The sequence below is a fragment of the Megalobrama amblycephala genome, linkage group LG19 (assembly GCF_018812025.1).
Source record: "Megalobrama amblycephala isolate DHTTF-2021 linkage group LG19, ASM1881202v1, whole genome shotgun sequence".
NCBI lineage: Eukaryota > Metazoa > Chordata > Actinopteri > Cypriniformes > Xenocyprididae > Megalobrama > Megalobrama amblycephala.
In genome coordinates, this window is record NC_063062.1 from 1,291,131 (window position 1) to 1,310,567 (window position 19,437).

General features: G+C 37.5%; 1 protein-coding gene across 5 annotated transcripts in view; it reads right to left on the reverse strand.

Annotated features, from left to right (window-relative positions):
* chst8 (carbohydrate (N-acetylgalactosamine 4-0) sulfotransferase 8) overlaps positions 1-19,437 on the reverse strand; it is a 236,610-nt gene that overhangs the window by 206,802 nt on the left and 10,371 nt on the right. For 2 of the 5 annotated variants that reach the window (XM_048169415.1, XM_048169419.1), the window contains exon 1: positions 995-1,680. The gene's annotated coding sequence lies outside the window, so the exon portion shown is untranslated. Of the gene's footprint in view, positions 1-994; positions 1,682-19,437 lie in introns of those variants that run through there. The other 3 variants (XM_048169416.1, XM_048169417.1, XM_048169418.1) reach the window with 3 other exon arrangements.

Here is a 19,437-nt window from a genome sequence, read left to right on the forward strand (position 1 = left end):
AGTCCTGACAGGAGCATTTTCAAAGTCAGAATATAAATTACAGCCTGGTCAGAGAAGGACAGATAGCGACCTGACTGACCACCGATGGAGCTTGACAGCATCATTCGTCAGGTTTCTCGCGCTCGTGTCATTTTTATACAGCTTTGCGATGTAAATCAGAGTATCCTTGAATTAATGTGGCGTGTTCAAAAATGACAAAGCAGTGAAAAAAGAACGAAGGGCATGTGTCCTGGAGAAACGGAGCACTAAACGGCAAACTGGGATGAGTTTTATCAATCAAAAACTTCAGTGTTGTCAAGCTCTGCCCTCAAAATACAAGAATTTAATTGCAGTATGACATTTTCTGCAATCCAGTAATTCAATTCATCTGAACTGCGCATTAAAACATCAAAAATAATGTGGAAATTATAGAGCATATGCATCAAAGATTAAACTTGCATGCTTGTTTAAACTTGTTTATTCACATAATGACTGGTATGCACTTGAATAGTTGCATCTTCCTGTAACAAAATCACCTAAACATGCATAATTGCTTTGTGTTCATCATGGAAGAAGTGGCATTATTTGTGCATGAACAGAATCCAGTCAGAGTCGCACCTGCTGTTCTGATTCATGTCATGTTGCATGCACTTAAAAATTGAAGTCGACAACATACTGGAATCAATTAAAGCTCATTCAACAAATGAATCATTCTGCAGATTGTCAGTACTCTGAGCATAACGCCACCCTTACAAAAAGTTTACCATGGAAACCACACTTGCCATACCATAATGTGGTAAAATTCCATAGCTACTAGTTACTGTTACTATAGTACAGTCATAAATCAATCAAATAGACTTCAAAATCTTGTTTTACGGTAAGCTAATACAAATAAGTCTGGTATTTCGTCAGCATGGTAAGTTTGTGCACGAGCTGTAAGATGTTTAACCACCAAAGTTGGTGTTTGTGAAATGAATCCATTTGTGCAGGAAGACAATAAAACTATGGAACCGACCTGTGCAGATGATGACGATGATGATAATGATGATGAGGGGCTGAGATCAGATCAGATCAGATCAGATCATTTCAGCACCATGGAAAGCGCGATTCAACATCCACTTGTGTTCGAGATCCTCCTGTTGCCTTGCCGTCCACGGATCCAGACCTTCAGATCCGGTTCGGTCCGCTGGAATGATGCGCGTGTCTGATATATATTTCCTTTGTGAGTCTCTGTGGAAGGAAGCCACAAAAGTGTTAACGCATCTGCAGTGCGCGCGCGCGCGGGATCCGCGTGAAAACTGTCAGCGGGTTCAGTTCTGTGTGATGAAGAGGATCGGAACTCAAACTCCCTGTACAGACGAATGAGCGCAGGATGCACCGCCTCTAACAGCACGAGAGAGAGAGAGAGAGAGAGAGAGAGAGAGAGAGCTCGCGCAGTGTGGGTGTCCTCGCGCTGTGATTCAGTGTGAATAGAGTGGAGCTGGTAACTGCGTTCACTCATTATCACACAGCACTGCACGAGCGAATCTCACGAAACCCGTCAAGAACATGTGCAGATCACATTCACCCACAAAGCAAGAGAAGTAAAAAAATATTTTGCATGAAGAAAATAAAGTATTCTTTAGAGCAATCACTGTTTTTGCATTTCGACATTCATGAAAATTAAACACTCATTAACGTTCACTCTGAAATCGCTAGTAAATAATTACAAAGAAATGGCAAGTCTTGCATTGAATTAAAAGTTAAATTTTTCAAGTAGAAAGAATGAAATAGTATTTTCCTGTGAAATGTACTCCAATAATCGTTTTATGTACAACTTCTAAAAACATTTACAGTTGCAAGAAAAAGTATGTGAACCACTTGCAGAATCTGTAAAAATGTGAATAATTTTAATAAAATAAGAGAGATCATACAAAATGCATGTAATTTTTTTTTTATTTAGTACTGTCCTGAGTAAGATATTTTACATAAAAGATGTTTGCATGTAAGAAAAAAAAAAAAAAAAAAAAATATGGCTCCAGAAGGAAACACGATGCATTAAGAGTCGGGGGGTGAAGACTTTTGAATTCAAATATCAAGGTAAATTGTACTTAATTTTTCTTCCGGGAAACATTCAAGTATCTTCTGTTGCTTCCGAAGGGAAGTACTAAATGAAAAACAATGATATTTAAACAAAAACAGAAAAATTGTGACATCTTCATCCTGTTCAAAAGTTTTCACCCCCCGACTCTTAATGCATCATGTTTCCTTCTGGAGCATCAGTGAATGTTTGAACCTTTTTTAATAGTTGAGTTTGAGTCCCTCAGTTGTCCTCAGTGTGAAAAGACGGATCTCAAAATCATTCAGTCACTGCTGGAAAGGGTTCAAATATGCAGAAGATGCTTGAAAACTGAAGAATCTGCAGGATCTGGAGGATTTTTCTGAAGAACAGAGCTCAGTTTAACTGCTCAGGACAAACAAGAGACTCATGAACAACCATCACAAAACACACAAACAGTCATGGATCATCAGGTGACCACACACAGTATTGAGAATCAATGCTTCACATACTTATGAATGGGGTTATTTTAATAAATTCAGCTATTGTTTGTTTTGCCTTGTGAACTAAATGCAAACATCTTTTATGTAAAATATCTTACTCAGGACAGTACTAAATAAAAAATAACATGCATTTTGTATGATCTCCTTTATTTTGTTAAAATTATTCACATTTTCACAGATTCTGCAAGTGGTTCACATACATTTTTTTTTTTTTGCAACTGTATAATAATAATAATAGTTATATATGTTCTTTTATTCATATAGAGCCTTTCCAGAGTTAAAGGTTACGGAGCCCCTAAAGGGACATGATGAAGAAAAAATGAGATATGAGGAAAACATTTTTGGCAATGCTTTTGCATTCTTTCACAAATGTTTTGCATTCCCCCGAGAACCTTTGCGTTCACCCAACACTATCCCATGACTAATCCATACCTGTTTTACTAGGTGTCTAATTCGTTCGACCTCACTCGTACAAATTCATACGATTTGTCTAAACCCCAGTGAGGGGTAGGTTTAGGGGCGGGGTTAGGGGTAGGTCATTCAAACAGATTCTTATGAATTAGCCATCTCGTAAAATATGCACAAATTGCTGTGAGATTGGGTTGGTTCACCTGCAAAGAACACAACGTTTCTCGGGGGAACGCAAATATTTGGCGAGCGAACGCAAAAATTCTTGAGGGAACACAAAAGCATTGACTTTCACCCCCAGTTTTGCCTCCAGCTTGAGTTCCTTGAAGCAAGTTGTTAACGCAGGAGGAGGAAAAACTGAGGTGGGAGAAATGCTAAAATAAAATAAACTGAACCCACAGCATTTGATTATTTATCCAACTAGTAAAAAGTAGAGGGCCCAGAACAGAGCCTTGAGGTACACCAACATTGATAGATTAACAGATTTATTACAGTATAGACCTATATTCTTTTCTCCAACCAATACGCCTATATAGGTCATTTGTCACTTCCCTGAAATACGACCCACAGGAGTGTTTACTAAAGTTGCACCCCTATCAACAACAGGACACTTTCATTTTAATGCATTGTTCCCTTTTATCTGCATCATATTTGGGGTTTCTAGTAGCTCAGTTGACAGAGCATTGCAATATCAATATGCAATCATGTGATCATGCAATCGTGGGTTTGATCCCAAGGAATGCATGTGCTCATAAAGTGTAAATGCACTATAAAGGGTAGGTTTAGGGGTGGGGTGGGTGTAGTCATTAATAAAAAATAAGTTTTGCTAAATGAAAATAGGACAAATGGTGTAAAAAGTCCACACATTGCATTTATATGAACGCACATTTTGATTGGTAACGACAGTCATACGTCATTTCATGACGACAGACATAACACGACACTATTTTTAATGCCAGCTAGAGGGCGCATGACTTCAAAACGTAAATATATAAAGTGCTTGAGGACAATGGTGTTTTTTAGAGGACAGTCTGTGTTTACTGTAAATGCAAACATATTAAAAGTAAAAGCATTACAGGATGACATTTTGTGACCGTATACTCTATCTGAACACAAAGAGCATCTTTCTTCATTAACGGCCATTGAAAAATAGTGGTGTATTGTGTCAAAAATAATGTATCTGAAATCACATACTCTCGAGTAGGTACTTATAAACTTATTCAAAACAAGAGTATGTGATTTATACTATATATCGTGGCCTCATGGGATAGTAAAGTGCCCATCGTATGCACACTGTGTGCATGACACTGTGAATACAGACATACTTCTTTTGTCACATGCTTCTTTTCGCCTACTATATAGTAGGGAAGTATGCGATTTCAGACGCAGCCAATGAGATCTCTTTCTAAAAGTGTTTCTCCAAATGAGCTGATGATCTGAATCAGGTTTGTTAAATAGGGAAGACATCCAAAATGTGATGGATTGAAACCCACTGGTCTAAAATGAGCAATTGAGTTTTTTCTTATCTTATGTGCATTTATGAATGTGTACAAATATCAGTTTAAATCTTGGAGGCTTTAAAAGTATAAGCTGAAGGTTTTGAAACAGATATAGAAGGGATTGTTATGTTGTTTATCTTGTTTATGGCTCTTGTCCTGTGCCAGTTTGCTTGTGTGCATGTGTCGGGAGATCAGAGATGGTGGAGGTTATGTGTGATTCAGAGCATCCATCCTCAGTAACCTGATTATCTGTCTCCTCGGGTTCAGCCGCTCCGTCTCTACCTGTCTGTCGCTCTGTCTGTCTCTATCTGTCTGTCTCTCGGAGGGCACGAGCCAGTCAGTAACATTCTGCTCCAGTTCTTATGAGGGGACTGAAGACACCACATGCATCTGACATGTGACTTTCCCTGTGAATGTCATCTCCACTACTGCTTTTATATGATTTCAGACACTCAAAACTAGTCTGAGACGTCAGATTCATCAGAATGGACATTTACTGCAGTAGTCAGCCATTAAAATGATATCTGTGAGCTTAAAGTCATTTGCAACCTCCGTAACGTGACGCATTACTGCTGTAGATGTGCCACAATCTGAACATAAACATCTTTCTTTATTGACGGCCAATGAAAAATAGGGGTGTATTGCATCAAAAATAATGCATTTTTTAAATTATATGAATTTGCCAGTGCTTGCATGAAATAGACTTGCGAAACGCGTTTTTTGTATTTCCAGGTGTATTTCCAAATATTATAGACCCTCCTGTGTCAAAGTTGGCATGAAAGCGAAGTTGCAACAGTCTTTATTGTGACATATATTCAAGTCAAATGTTTCTCAAACAAGAACAAATGTAGGGCGGGGCTTGATTTTGTCTGTGGTTTGCTATTGGTGGATCTCATGTGAGTGACAGGTTGCCCCGCCCTCATCATCAGAGAAGAGAAGAGATGCTGCAAGTTATTCTGATTCAAGATTATGAGGAACATGAATTCAACACAATAATAAATCATCTATAATAAACAGAAATAAAGAATAAATGTAATTAGTACAAGCATATTATGATAAAAGATTGTTCTGAATTACATGCACAAATGCATGTTTGGATTTAAATTTTGTTTGGCTTTAAATTTGCATTAGAATTTATTTGAAAGAAAATGTTGCCAAGTCTGTTTCAAGAAAGTTTGTCTTCATTATTTCTTGTGTTTTCTTCCTGTTTTTGTTTTGTTGTCACGGTGGTTCATTGTTTAATTGATTAGTTCACAGCTGGTTCATATTGAGTTCTCTCAGTTCATGGTCTCGTGTTGGTTGTGTTTGGCACGCACCTTCTTGCTTTGTATTCGTTTTGGATTTTGTTCTTTTGTGTTATTTAAAGGACACCTACTATGCCCCTTTTACAAGATGTAATATAAGTCTCTGATGTCTCCAGAATGTGTGTGTGAAGTTTCAGCTCAAAATCCCCCACAGATCATTTATTATAGCTTGTCAAATTTGAGCAAAAACACGCCGTTTTTGTGTGTGTCCCTTTAAATGCAAATGAGCTCCGCTTTCCAGAAGAGGGCGGAGCTTTAACAGCTCAACAACAACAAAGCTGGAGAATCTCACGCAGCCAAAATGATGACGGTGTTCATCCTTACATTGTTCAAACCGGAGTCGACACTGATGGAGAGACTCAGGAAGAAGTTACAACTTTTAGACGTTTCTGAATGGTTAGTGGATAAATTGATGTAGTTGCTGTGGAGTTGATTCAACTCATCCACTAGCATGTGCCGTCATGTTCATCTTTTGTGCAAATCCAGCGTTTGTTTGGCGTAAAATGACGGCATGTCAACATCACTCTACTACAACAACTCTTCCTCTTCTCTAAAGCAGCCCAAAATGGCCCCGCCCCCTTTTGTTGTGTGTTCTCGGGGGCGGGGTTTATGTAAATTTTAGGGTTTGTGATGTCACTAACCCGGGAAAAAGCTTGTTGAAACTTGTAGAAAGACAGAGAAATGATGCAAATCTCACCATTCACTCCTATAATATATGCTATGCATAATGAAAATAAACAATTAAAAAGTTTAAATCAGAAATGCAAAAAGTTCTTCAGGGAATAAAATCAAAAGGTAGGTGCAGAATAGTAAAGAGTGGGATAGAGACTGATCATTACAGATTTTCTCAAAGTTCACAAAGGCAGAAAATGAACTTTATTACCAGCTTCAGAGGCAGTGAGAAGCTTTGGTTGTGTTTGCTCATTGTGCTTGACTGAACTCAATATCTTCAGAGATGTTTTTAAAGACCCCGCAAAATATTTATCTGCTAAAAGTTCATTTTATGACCTCAAAGCTACAGACAAGAAGGAAAACTTAATTAGCAGAAGCAGATAAAATCATATGATTCTTTTTTTGATGATTAAATGTTTTCACCTGTCTCATGTCCTGCCTCTGTCATGTCGCCCTCTGCTGCACAGGGACAGAACTGCATTTACTACTGTAAGTTACAAATATAATCACCATTTCATTCATGAACAGCTCCAGCATCAAAGTTTAATTTTCTTAATGCATGACGCAATGTATAAAACGCTATCCATTAGCATTGCCGTTCATCTCAATGGCACTTTTTACTGGCTCTTTTTGTGCACACAAACAGCAAACACTCACTCACACTCATTCACATGCAGCTCTGAAGTGGAGTTTGAGAACAGCAAATTGATGCTTTAGTTTCAGATGCTTGAACCGGCTCTCCGTCGCTGATTGCATGAGCATTTATGTAGCTTATGTCGAGAGTTTAGCGCTCACAGCATTGAAACTCAGACAAACCATCTCCTGGAGAGAGAAGCTGCTGAAATGAATCTAGTATGTGGAGGGTTTGTTTGTTCAGTTCATCACGTGTCAGTCAGAGATCCAGAGAGAGACATGCGAGGTGCGCATTTAACTCTGCAGCTGTGGTTTTATGATTTTTGGATCTGGGTTATATCTGGACATCCCTTTCAGACAGCTTCCTCTTGTGTCCACAGTCACTCCTGTGGGATGTGGTCCATCTTTTGTGGTGGTATGCCGTAAATATAAAGTTTACAAACAAAGTTTTTGTCAGATTTAGCTCACTTCTGGAGACAAAACACTAGCTTGGAATTATTCGGTTCAGTGGTTTTGAGAAATTGAGCTTCAAAGTTTTTGTATTTTATTCTCCTTTGTAGATAGAACCTTTTTGTTTTCTAAAAAAAGTCCCAAAATGTACACAACTTAAAAAAAAAAAAAAAAAAAAAATGTAAATAAGAATATAACCAATTTTGACCAAAAATGTCAGAGAGAACCTTATCATTTCAACATGATGAAATTTGTTAATTTTAGAATGTAAAAAATAATTTAAATAATTTGAGTAATTTATTTATAAATTACTTTTTATTATTGTTAAATAAATATTTTGTATTATTAAATAATATAATGAAATATGATAATAAAATAATTAAAAACAAAAGTAGGGCTGAATAGCATAAACAATATCTTAAATCACTGTCTAAGTAATTTAAATGGTTAATTTTGTCTGGAATTTAAAAAATAAACAAATAAGCAAGCAAGCAAACAAACAAACAAACAAATAAATGGTTTGTTTGTTTGTTTGTTTGTTTGCTTGCTTGTTTTGTTTATTTTTGAAACTCAAGAAGAAGAAAAAAATAATTTACATATTTAAATATGTAATTATGTATTTATTTGTTTGTTTGTTTAATAAACAGACAAATTGCATAATCATCCTGTAATGCCTATTGAAATGCCCAAATGAAAATCCAGTTAATTTTGGAATTTCATAAACAAAGCAAGCAAACAAACAAACAAATAATTTATTTATTTGTTTGTTTGAGTGCTTGCTTATTTGTTTTTGGCTAGAATTTCATAAATAAATAAATAAATAATAAATAATATATTACAAAATCACATATTGAAATGCCTAAATGATAGAGTTAATTTGAGCTGGAATTTCAAAAATAAAAAAATAAGCAAGCAAGCAAACAAACAAACAAATAAATTGTTTGTTTGTTTGCTTGCTTTGTTTATTTTTTAAATTCCAGACAAAATTAAATATTTTCATATAGGCATTTCAATATGTGATTATATATTTATGTATTTAATAAACAAACAAACAAACAAACAAACAAATTACATAAATTGTTTGTTTGTTTGCTTGCTTTGTTTATTTTTGAAATTCCAGATAAAATTAACTATTTTCATACAGGCATTTCAATATGTGATTATGTAATTATGTATTTATTTATTTAATAAACAAACAAATTACATAATTAAATGGTAATGCCTATTAAAATGAAAATCCAGTTAATTTTGGCTGGAATTTCATAAATAAACAAAGCAAGCAAACAAACAAACAAACAATTTGGCTGGAATTTCATTAAAAATAAATAAATAATCACGTATTGAAATTGCTAAATGATAACACAGTAAATTTTGGCTGGAATTTCAAAAATAAAAACATTTAAAAAGTAAATAAATAAATAAAACTTATATATTACATAATCATGCGATAGTGTCTATTGAAATACCTAAATGATATTCCAGCAAATTAAATTCTCTGCAGATGAGACGTGCTTCTCCCACTTTGATTATTTTCTCTTTTTATGTTGTAACAGTGCTTCATAGAGCTATCATAACCTGGCCATAAGCAGGTCATGGTGACCTGGATGCTTTTGTATTTTTTGAAGAATGTTTTTAAAATCCCTGTGGAGGAAATGCAGAACCAAGGCCACCGAAAGCCTGCATTATTCACTCGCACGTGTTTATGTGCAGATTCTGTTTACGGCAGCGTATCTCTGCTAATGCTGATTACTAATATTCCCCATCCACGTGCCCCGTGACCTTGTCATTTTCAATAAAGCCCGTCGAGACAGCAGCAGAGGAACCAAAAAGCCACAACTAAGAGAAAAGAAAACCGGCAACAATCCAGCCACCTGGGAAATATCCACAGCCGCTTAAATCCAGCAAAAGAAACTCTATCCAACACGGCCAAAAAAAGCAAACAGGCCTGCGGTGATGCTGCTGTATAAATGAGAACGCTTCACCAACAGGCAAAACAAATGGTTTTATTGGAGCAAAAGATCAAAATAATTCAATGGAGAGAGAAATTAGATATGCAAATGCGAGCGGGTTCTGAATTTACCAACATGTGTAGAGTTAAAAGCAAAAACCCTTAGGCTCTCAATTTCTTTTCCACACAGGTCGCTGCTTGAATGTGGGAAGCGCGCACAGATAACGGAGCCAAAAGACGCTTTTTAATGAATATGCTTATTCCAGCTCACAAACACAGCTTTCTCACATTTTTCTGCCTGCCTTCTCAATTCTTTGAGCAGCCTCAAAGCAACCGCAGACATGAAGGGATGCAGAGCGCATTGATCCGAGTTCACTCAATGCAGGACTTTATTAGGCGCTTAAACTCATCTGAAGTTATGGACTGGTGTGACCCGCGGGCCGCCCGCGCTGATTGGATCCGGGATGAACTCTCCGGCCCGGCTGCCCTCTGAGCTCGTATCTGTTTAATTGCAGTATGCTGAGTTATGTGTGAGTCAGCGTTACTGTAAGTGGAGTGTGCTGGAAAGTACTGCGGCCGTCTGGACCGACCCGTCCATTGATCAAGATAAATGAAGAGCAGCGGCCGCTTAATGAACTACAGCACCGGAATGTGAATCTACACTTCAGCAGCAAGTGCTTTAAGACTCTTGTTTAAAAATGCGCATACACACACACACATAAACATAAACACACACACACACACTTACTAATGCCAAATTCACACACTAAGCCCAACAGTAAATTTTTTGCATTTCAGAATAAATAAAAAAATAAATGATTATATATATATATATATATATATATATATATATATATATATATTTTATACACCCACAGACACAGTCAAAACTTTATATAATTTTTTTAAATAAAGGTTTTGTCAGATTTAGCTTACTTTTGGGGACAAATTTGTTCATTTTAGAATAAAAAAAAATTAAACAATAATTTCATTAATTTAATTTAATTTAATTATTTTATTATTATTATTATTATTATTATGATTAAATGAATAATCAAATATTTTAGTTTGATTAAACAATTTGTTTTATTATTAAATAAATATAAAAAAAATAATAATGAAATAAATTTAATTTACACACACACACTAACCCCAACAGTAAACTTTTACCATTTTAGAATAAAAAACAAATACAAATAAATACAAATAAATTAAACAAAACATAAAATTATATATGTATTGTACAAACTTTTGGTTTTTCTATATATATATATATATATATATATATATATATATATATATGTGTCCCCAGAAGTGTGCATATATATATATATATATATATATACACACTATATATATATATACTATATATGCACACTTCTGGGGACATTTGTTACACTTACAATTAAACATATTAAATGAACTAATAAATTTAGTTTGATTAAATATTGTATTATTAAATAAATTATATTGTATTATTAAATAAATATTTGTAAATATTAATGAAATAATTCCATAAATTCCTATACACACACACACATATATATACAGTACAGTTCAAAAGTTTGGAACCACTAAGATTTTTAATAATAATAATAATAATGGCAATATATGCATGTCAAAGTCAGACATGCCCCTTTGCCAGCTGTGATGCTGGTGACTGCTTTAAACTTGGCCCAGGTTTGTAAAAGATGTTTGGGTCAGCACACCTTAATAGCTTCAACAACTGATTGCCAATTAAGTTTAGAATACAATGAACCAATCAGAACCCAGTTTAGGTCAGATAGCTGCTAATGCTGGATATTTTGATGAATAGAAAATGTAAGTTTACTTTAAGTATAAACTGTTTAAGTAACAAAATGTGTTTTCGTAGTTTGTGTTGTCCCTTATCAGAGCAAAATTATCACAAATTAAAAAGGATTCATGCCAATATTGTGCAAAACCACACTTTTCTAGAGCGTTTCCAAACTTTTGGAGGGCAGCGTGCATATATATATACACACACATACATATATACACACACACAACTTTCTATATAATGTGAAGGTTAAAATGAAGGTTTTGTCAGAATTGCCTGACTTCAGGGGTCAAAATTGTTAATTTTATCTAGCTACTTAAATAAGGGCATATAACAGACCCTAAAAGGAAGCCTTTCATTTTCAGAAAGGAAAAATTACCCATTTAGGGGGAGGTTGTCAGACGTAGTCCCCTTTACTTAGTTCACATCTATAGTGTTGTGAGTCGTAAGCTCAGGAGGAGCCGCCCTCATTAGCATGTGCAGTGTCAGGCCTCTAGGAAACGCTTCCGCTCGACACAGGGGTCACAGAGTCACGCTTTTATTTGTCCTATGCTGTCGACGGCCCCTGAAGAGACGAGTACAGCCGTCTAGAGAGAGCGCTTGTGCTCATCTTCATGTCCGGAGCGTTCAAACTGCCCTGTAGCTACTCTGGAGCGGGTCACAGGGATCCATATTAGATGTCCATTATTCATATCTGCTCAGAGGGCTTGGAGATTTATTGCTTTTATAACTTTTAGAAATTTTTTAACAATAGTTGAGTTAAATAAAAATACCCAGCAGGTTGGTCAAAACTACTCTATTGCTGGGTTTGTCCATTTTCCACCCAACTTGGATTGTTTTTAACCCAGCATTTTTTTTAGAGTGTACCACATGACACAGTAAATTAGCTAAAATATTTAAGACAAGATACAAAACATTATTTTAACATGCACTGGTCAAATCTGAGATTTTGCTTCCATAATATTTTCTTCCAGGCTAGTGGAAAGAAAACCTCCAAAATATATATCTTAGTGTTTTATTACACATTATCTATCTGCGTCTGTAGATTTCAATTACGATAAATATCTTTAAAGGCTGCGAGTGAGAATCTCCACTTCAGCAGAAATTACATCAAACTTTAAAGCTTTATTCCTATTTATATTCTGAAGGGTTTTACAGAGGGGATCGTTATCTATAATTTGCCTGATTTATGTAACATTTCATTCCTAAAAACATTTTTATGGCTATTGACAGAACATTCTAAAAATCCTGGGTTAAAAACAACCCCAATTGGGTGGAAAATAGACAAATGGAAAATGGTTGGGTTGTTTTGACCTAGCTAATGGGTTATTTTGATCCAGGGTTTGGGTTGTTTTAACCCAGCGATTGGGTTGTTTTGACCCAGGGGTTGGGTTATTTTGATCCAGGGGTTGGGTTGTTTTGACCCAGCGAATGGGTTATTTTGATCCAGGGTTTGGGTTGTTTTAACCCAGCGATTGGGTTGTTTTGACCCAGGGGTTGGGTTATTTTGATCCAGGGGTTGGGTTGTTTTGACCCAGCTAATGGGTTGTTTTGACCCAGGGGTTGGGTTGTTTTGATCCAGGGGTTGGGTTGTTTTGATCAAGGGGTTGGGTTGTTTTGACCCAGCGAATGGGTTGTTTTGATCCAGGGGTTGGGTTGTTTTGATCAAGGGGTTGGGTTGTTTTGACCCAGCGAATGGGTTGGGTTGTTATGACCCAGCGAATGAGTTATTTTGATCCAGGGGTTGGGTTGTTTTGATCAAGGGGTTGGGTTGTTTTGACCCAGCGAATGGGTTGTTCTGACCCAGTGATTGGGTTGCTTTGATCCAGGGGTTGGGTTGCTTTGATCCAGGGGTTTGGTTGTTTTGATCCAGGGGTTGGGTTGTTTTGACCCAGCGAATGAGTTATTTTGATCCAGGGGTTGGGTTGTTTTGACCCAGCGAATGGGTTGTTTTGACCCAGCGGTTGGGTTGTTTTGACCCAGCAAATTGGTTATTTTGATCCGGGGGTTGGGTTATTTTGATCCAGGGGTTGGGTTGTTTTGACCCAGCGATTGGGTTGTTTTGACCCAGCGAATGGGTTATTTTGATCCGGGGGTTGGGTTATTTTGATCCAGGGGTTGGGTTGTTTTGACCCAGCGAAATAAATACACTTTATTTTGATGCTCCCAACAGATATTCTACTGACTATAAGTAACTTGGCAACTGCATGTCAACTTATTCTACTAACCCTAACCTAACAGTCTACTAATACTCTAATGAGAGTTAGTTTGCATGTAGATGCAAAGTTACTTATTGTTAGTAGACTGTCTTAAGAGGACTACTGAAGTAAAGTGTAACCAAAAAAAATAGTGATTCTCAATTTATCCAGAATCGAGCAGCTCTACTGTGCAGCAGGCTAGTGTTCCATTCGAACCATTTCCCCTAAGTGCCCAATCAATATCCGTGTGGGCAGAGATTTCTATGCCCAGAAAGACCAATAGAGCCTCAAACAAAACAGGACAAAAATATCTTATTGCAAGCTGCAAAAAAAAATCCAAGCATTATCGGCGGTTCCTGATGTATATTCCCTTTTCATCATAAAATGTCATTATACGTTGTCTGCCCAGCCAGCGTTCCAGTCTATTTGTAATGGAGCGTCAGCGTGAGATGCGCTTGTTGTCTTTATTCGGAGCGTGGATGACTTTATTTGCTGCAGGAGGATTCATGTTGGTGTCAGGGCCACTGAGCCATCCGTCTGTCTCCGAGAGGAGTGCAGAGATGAGTTGTGTCTTCAGCAATCCCGCGGCCATATATTTAACTCCAATCTCTGTCACCGCCCCGCCAGCTTGGAGGAGACCAATTTTCTATATTTCAGCCGACAGCTTGAAAATGAACATTAAATATTGATCGCGGGTTACGTGACAAGCGCTGGGATGCTGTGAACCCTCCGGTCAGCTGGATTTATTTTGGCCGGAGCTATTTTTGGCCGTATCTTCCAGCGGTTTGAGGCATTACGAGTCGAGAGCTTTTCCTCAGAGTAATTCAGACTTTAAATGTTTATCGGGTCAACATTTCAAAACCAAGCAGACAAGACAGTCGAGAACTCGGTGATGAATGGTGTTTGAGAACGCGGTTCGTTTGGCAATTATATAAGACCATTAATAATACACTCAAAAAAAAAAAAAAAAAAAAATGCTGGGTTAAAAATGACCCAAGTTTGGGTTGTTTTGACCCAGCAGGTTAAATGTTTGACCCAACCTGCTGGGTAGTTTTATTTAACTCAAGTGTTGATTAAAAAATACTGTATTGCTTGCTTAAAATGAACCCAAAAAAGGTTGGAAATTAACATTAATTTATATGTTTAATAAATGAACATTAAGTTTAATAAATAATAATTAAATAACAAACATTTATTAAATTGCTTATTAATAAATGTTCTGGGTTAAAAACAAGCCAAGTTGGGTTGAAAATGGACAAACACAGCGATTGGGTTGTTTAAACCCTGTGTTTTGGGTTGTTTTAACCCAGTGATTTGGGGTGTTTTAACCCAGGGAATGGGTTGTTTTAACCCAGGGAATGGGTTGTTTTAACCCAGCGTTTTGGGTTGTTTTAACCCAGTGATTGGGTTGTTTTAACCCAGCGAATGGGTTGTTTTAACACCAAGAGGTTTGGTTGTTTTTTGGTTGTTTTGGCCCAGTGATTGGGTTCTTTTAACCTAGCGTTTTGGGTTGTTTTCACCCAGCAATTGGGTTGTTTTCACCCAGTGATTGGGGTGTTTTAACCCAGGGAATGGGTTGTTTTAACCCAGCGTTTTGGTTTGTTTTAACCCAGTGATTGGGTTGTTTTAACCCAGTGGTTGGGTTGTTTTAACCCAGCGTTTTGGGTTGTTTTAACCCAGTGATTAGGTTGTTTTAACACAGTGGTTGGGTTGTTTTAACCCAGCGAATGGGTTGTTTTAACACAGAGGTTTGGTTGTTTTAACCCAGCAATTGGGTTGTTTTCACCTAGTGGTTGGGTTGTTTTCACCCAGCAATTGGGTTGTTTTCACCCAGTGGTTGGGTTGTTTTAACCCAGTATTTTGGGTTGTTTTCACCCAGTGGTTGGGTTGTTTTCACCCAGCAATTGGGTTGTTTTCACCCAGTGGTTGGGTTGTTTTAACCCAGTATTTTGGGTTGTTTTCACCCAGCGATTGGGTTGTTTTCACCCAGGGAATGGGTTGTTTTAACCCAGCGTTTTGGTTTGTTTTAACCCAGTGATTTGGGGTGTTTTAACCCAGGGAATGGGTTGTTTTAACCCAGCGTTTTGGTTTGTTTTAACCCAGTGATTGGGTTGTTTAATAAATGAACATTAAGTTTAATAAATAATAATTAAATAACAAACATTTATTAAATTGCTTATTAATAAATGTTCTGGGTTAAAAACAAGCCAAGTTGGGTTGAAAATGGACAAACACAGCGATTGGGTTGTTTAAACCCTGTGTTTTGGGTTGTTTTAACCCAGTGATTTGGGGTGTTTTAACCCAGGGAATGGGTTGTTTTAACCCAGCGTTTTGGGTTGTTTTAACCCAGCGAATGGGTTGTTTTAACACCAAGAGGTTTGGTTGTTTTTTGGTTGTTTTGGCCCAGTGATTGGGTTCTTTTAACCTAGCGTTTTGGGTTGTTTTCACCCAGCAATTGGGTTGTTTTCACCCAGTGATTGGGTTGTTTTAACCCAGTGATTTGGGTTGTTTTAACCCAGTGATTTGGGGTGTTTTAACCCAGGGAATGGGTTGTTTTAACCCAGCATTTTGGTTTGTTTTAACCCAGTGATTGGGTTGTTTTAACCCAGTGGTTGGGTTGTTTTAACCCAGCGTTTTGGGTTGTTTTAACCCAGTGATTGGGTTGTTTTAACACAGTGGTTGGGTTGTTTTAACCCAGCGAATGGGTTGTTTTAACACAGAGGTTTGGTTGTTTTAACCCAGCAATTGGGTTGTTTTCACCTAGTGGTTGGGTTGTTTTCACCCAGCAATTGGGTTGTTTTCACCCAGTGGTTGGGTTGTTTTAACCCAGTATTTTGGGTTGTTTTCACCAAGTGGTTGGGTTGTTTTCACCCAGCAATTGGGTTGTTTTCACCCAGCAATTGGGTTGTTTTCACCCAGTGGTTGGGTTGTTTTAACCCAGTATTTTGGGTTGTTTTCACCCAGCGATTGGGTTGTTTTCACCCAGGGAATGGGTTGTTTTAACCCAGCGTTTTGGTTTGTTTTAACCCAGTGATTTGGGGTGTTTTAACCCAGGGAATGGGTTGTTTTAACCCAGCGTTTTGGTTTGTTTTAACCCAGTGATTGGGTTGTTTTCACCCAGTGGTTGGGTTGTTTTAACCCAGCGTTTTGGGTTGTTTTAACCCAGTGATTGGGTTGTTTTAACACAGTGGTTGGGTTGTTTTAACCCAGCGAATGGGTTGTTTTAACACAGAGGTTTGGTTGTTTTAACCCAGCAATTGGGTTGTTTTCACCTAGTGGTTGGGTTGTTTTCACCCAGCAATTGGGTTGTTTTCACCCAGTGGTTGGGTTGTTTTAACCCAGTATTTTGGGTTGTTTTCACCCAGCGATTGGGTTGTTTTCACCCAGGGAATGGGTTGTTTTAACCCAGCGTTTTGGTTTGTTTTAACCCAGTGATTGGGTTGTTTTAACCCAGTGGTTGGGTTGTTTTAACCCAGCGAATGGGTTGTTTTAACACAGAGGTTTGGTTGTTTTAACCCAGCAATTGGGTTGTTTTCACCTAGTGGTTGGGTTGTTTTCACCCAGCAATTGGGTTGTTTTCACCCAGTGGTTGGGTTGTTTTAACCCAGTATTTTGGGTTGTTTTCACCCAGTGGTTGGGTTGTTTTCACCCAGCAATTGGGTTGTTTTCACCCAGCAATTGGGTTGTTTTCACCCAGTGGTTGGGTTGTTTTAACCCAGTATTTTGGGTTGTTTTCACCCAGCGATTGGGTTGTTTTCACCCAGGGAATGGGTTGTTTTAACCCAGCGTTTTGGTTTGTTTTATCCCAGTGATTTGGGGTGTTTTAACCCAGGGAATGGGTTGTTTTAACCCAGCGTTTTGGTTTGTTTTAACCCAGTGATTGGGTTGTTTTAACCCAGTGGTTGGGTTGTTTTAACCCAGCGTTTTGGGTTGTTTTAAACCAGTGATTGGGTTGTTTTAACACAGTGGTTGGGTTGTTTTAACCCAGCGAATGGGTTGTTTTAACACAGAGGTTTGGTTGTTTTAACCCAGCAATTGGGTTGTTTTCACCTAGTGGTTGGGTTGTTTTCACCCAGCAATTGGGTTGTTTTCACCCAGTGGTTGGGTTGTTTTAACCCAGTATTTTGGGTTGTTTTCACCCAGTGGTTGGGTTGTTTTCACCCAGCAATTGGGTTGTTTTCACCCAGTGGTTGGGTTGTTTTAACCCAGTATTTTGGGTTGTTTTCACCCAGCGATTGGGTTGTTTTCACCCAGCAGTTGGGTTGTTTTAACCCAGTATTTTGGGTTGTTTTCACCCAGCGATTGGGTTGTTTTCACCCAGCAGTTGGGTTGTTTTAACCCAGTATTTTGGGTTGTTTTCACCCAGCAATTGGGTTGTTTTCACCCAGCAATTGGGTTGTTTTCACCCAGTGGTTGGGTTGTTTTAACCCAGTGGTTGGGTTGTTTTAACCCAGCGTTTTGGGTTGTTTTAAACCAGTGATTGGGTTGTTTTAACACAGTGGTTGGGTTGTTTTAACCCAGCGAATGGGTTGTTTTAACACAGAGGTTTGGTTGTTTTAACCCAGCAATTGGGTTGTTTTCACCTAGTGGTTGGGTTGTTTTCACCCAGCAATTGGGTTGTTTTCACCCAGTGGTTGGGTTGTTTTAACCCAGTATTTTGGGTTGTTTTCACCCAGTGGTTGGGTTGTTTTCACCCAGCAATTGGGTTGTTTTCACCCAGTGGTTGGGTTGTTTTAACCCAGTATTTTGGGTTGTTTTCACCCAGCGATTGGGTTGTTTTCACCCAGCAGTTGGGTTGTTTTAACCCAGTATTTTGGGTTGTTTTCACCCAGCGATTGGGTTGTTTTCACCCAGCAGTTGGGTTGTTTTAACCCAGTATTTTGGGTTGTTTTCACCCAGCAATTGGGTTGTTTTCACCCAGCAATTGGGTTGTTTTCACCCAGTGGTTGGGTTGTTTTAACCCAGTATTTTGGGTTGTTTTCACCCAGCGATTGGGTTGTTTTCACCCAGCGATTGGGTTGTTTTAACCCAGAGGTTTGGTTTGCCCAACCTGTTGGGTAGTTTTATTTAACTCAACTATTGTTTACAACTATTGATTACAATATTGCTTGCTTAAAATGAACCCAAATTAGGTTGGAAATTAACATGTATTAATAAGTTTAATAAACAAACATTTATTAATAAGTTTGATGAATAGTAATTAAACAAACCTTGCCTTGGTGACCAAGTGAAATAAAATACTTTTAAGATTACGTTCTAAAATTACTAAAACTGAAATAAATACAAATGGAAGCTAAATAGAAATATAAAAAACAAGCCCAAAAGCACATACAATCACAAGCTTAAACTAAATTATATGTTTTATATATTAAAATTTAATAATAACACTGGTTTGAGTCTCGTTATAGTCAATATGAAATCACAATTGATTATTTGCTTTCTTAATGCATGTTCCTGCTATTACTCTCATAATCTTTCACCAAAATATAATAACGTCTGCCTATAAAACAACTATCCTTTTCGGCTGATGTCACAAATCCCTAGATTTTCACCCCCAATTCCCTCCATCCATGTTTTTTCCTGATGGATAACATCAAGTTTCTCTTTCTGAATATCAGATTTCACTCTGAAATCAAATGCATCACATTACAGAAGTAAAATGGATCGTGTCATGTTGACATGTCTAAATATATGCAAATCAATTATAAACCACTTCACCAAAGCAATATTGCACTTCCAAAAGCCTGTTCATATCGTAACTTGAACAACCATCAAATGTGGTAAAACACAGACCTCTGACACCAACAGAGCAATAACTACATGCCGCTCCGCTCCGCTGCATAAATGATGCTTGTTCACAGACGCTTTATATCTTTGCATCTCATTTAAAAACAGAAGGTGATTTGTGTTGATCTGCCGGAGGCCTCGGAGCGCCCACTTAGTTCACTTGTTTGAACAACCGGCCCTGATTACGCCAATACATTCACTGTAACGTCTCTTATTTCTT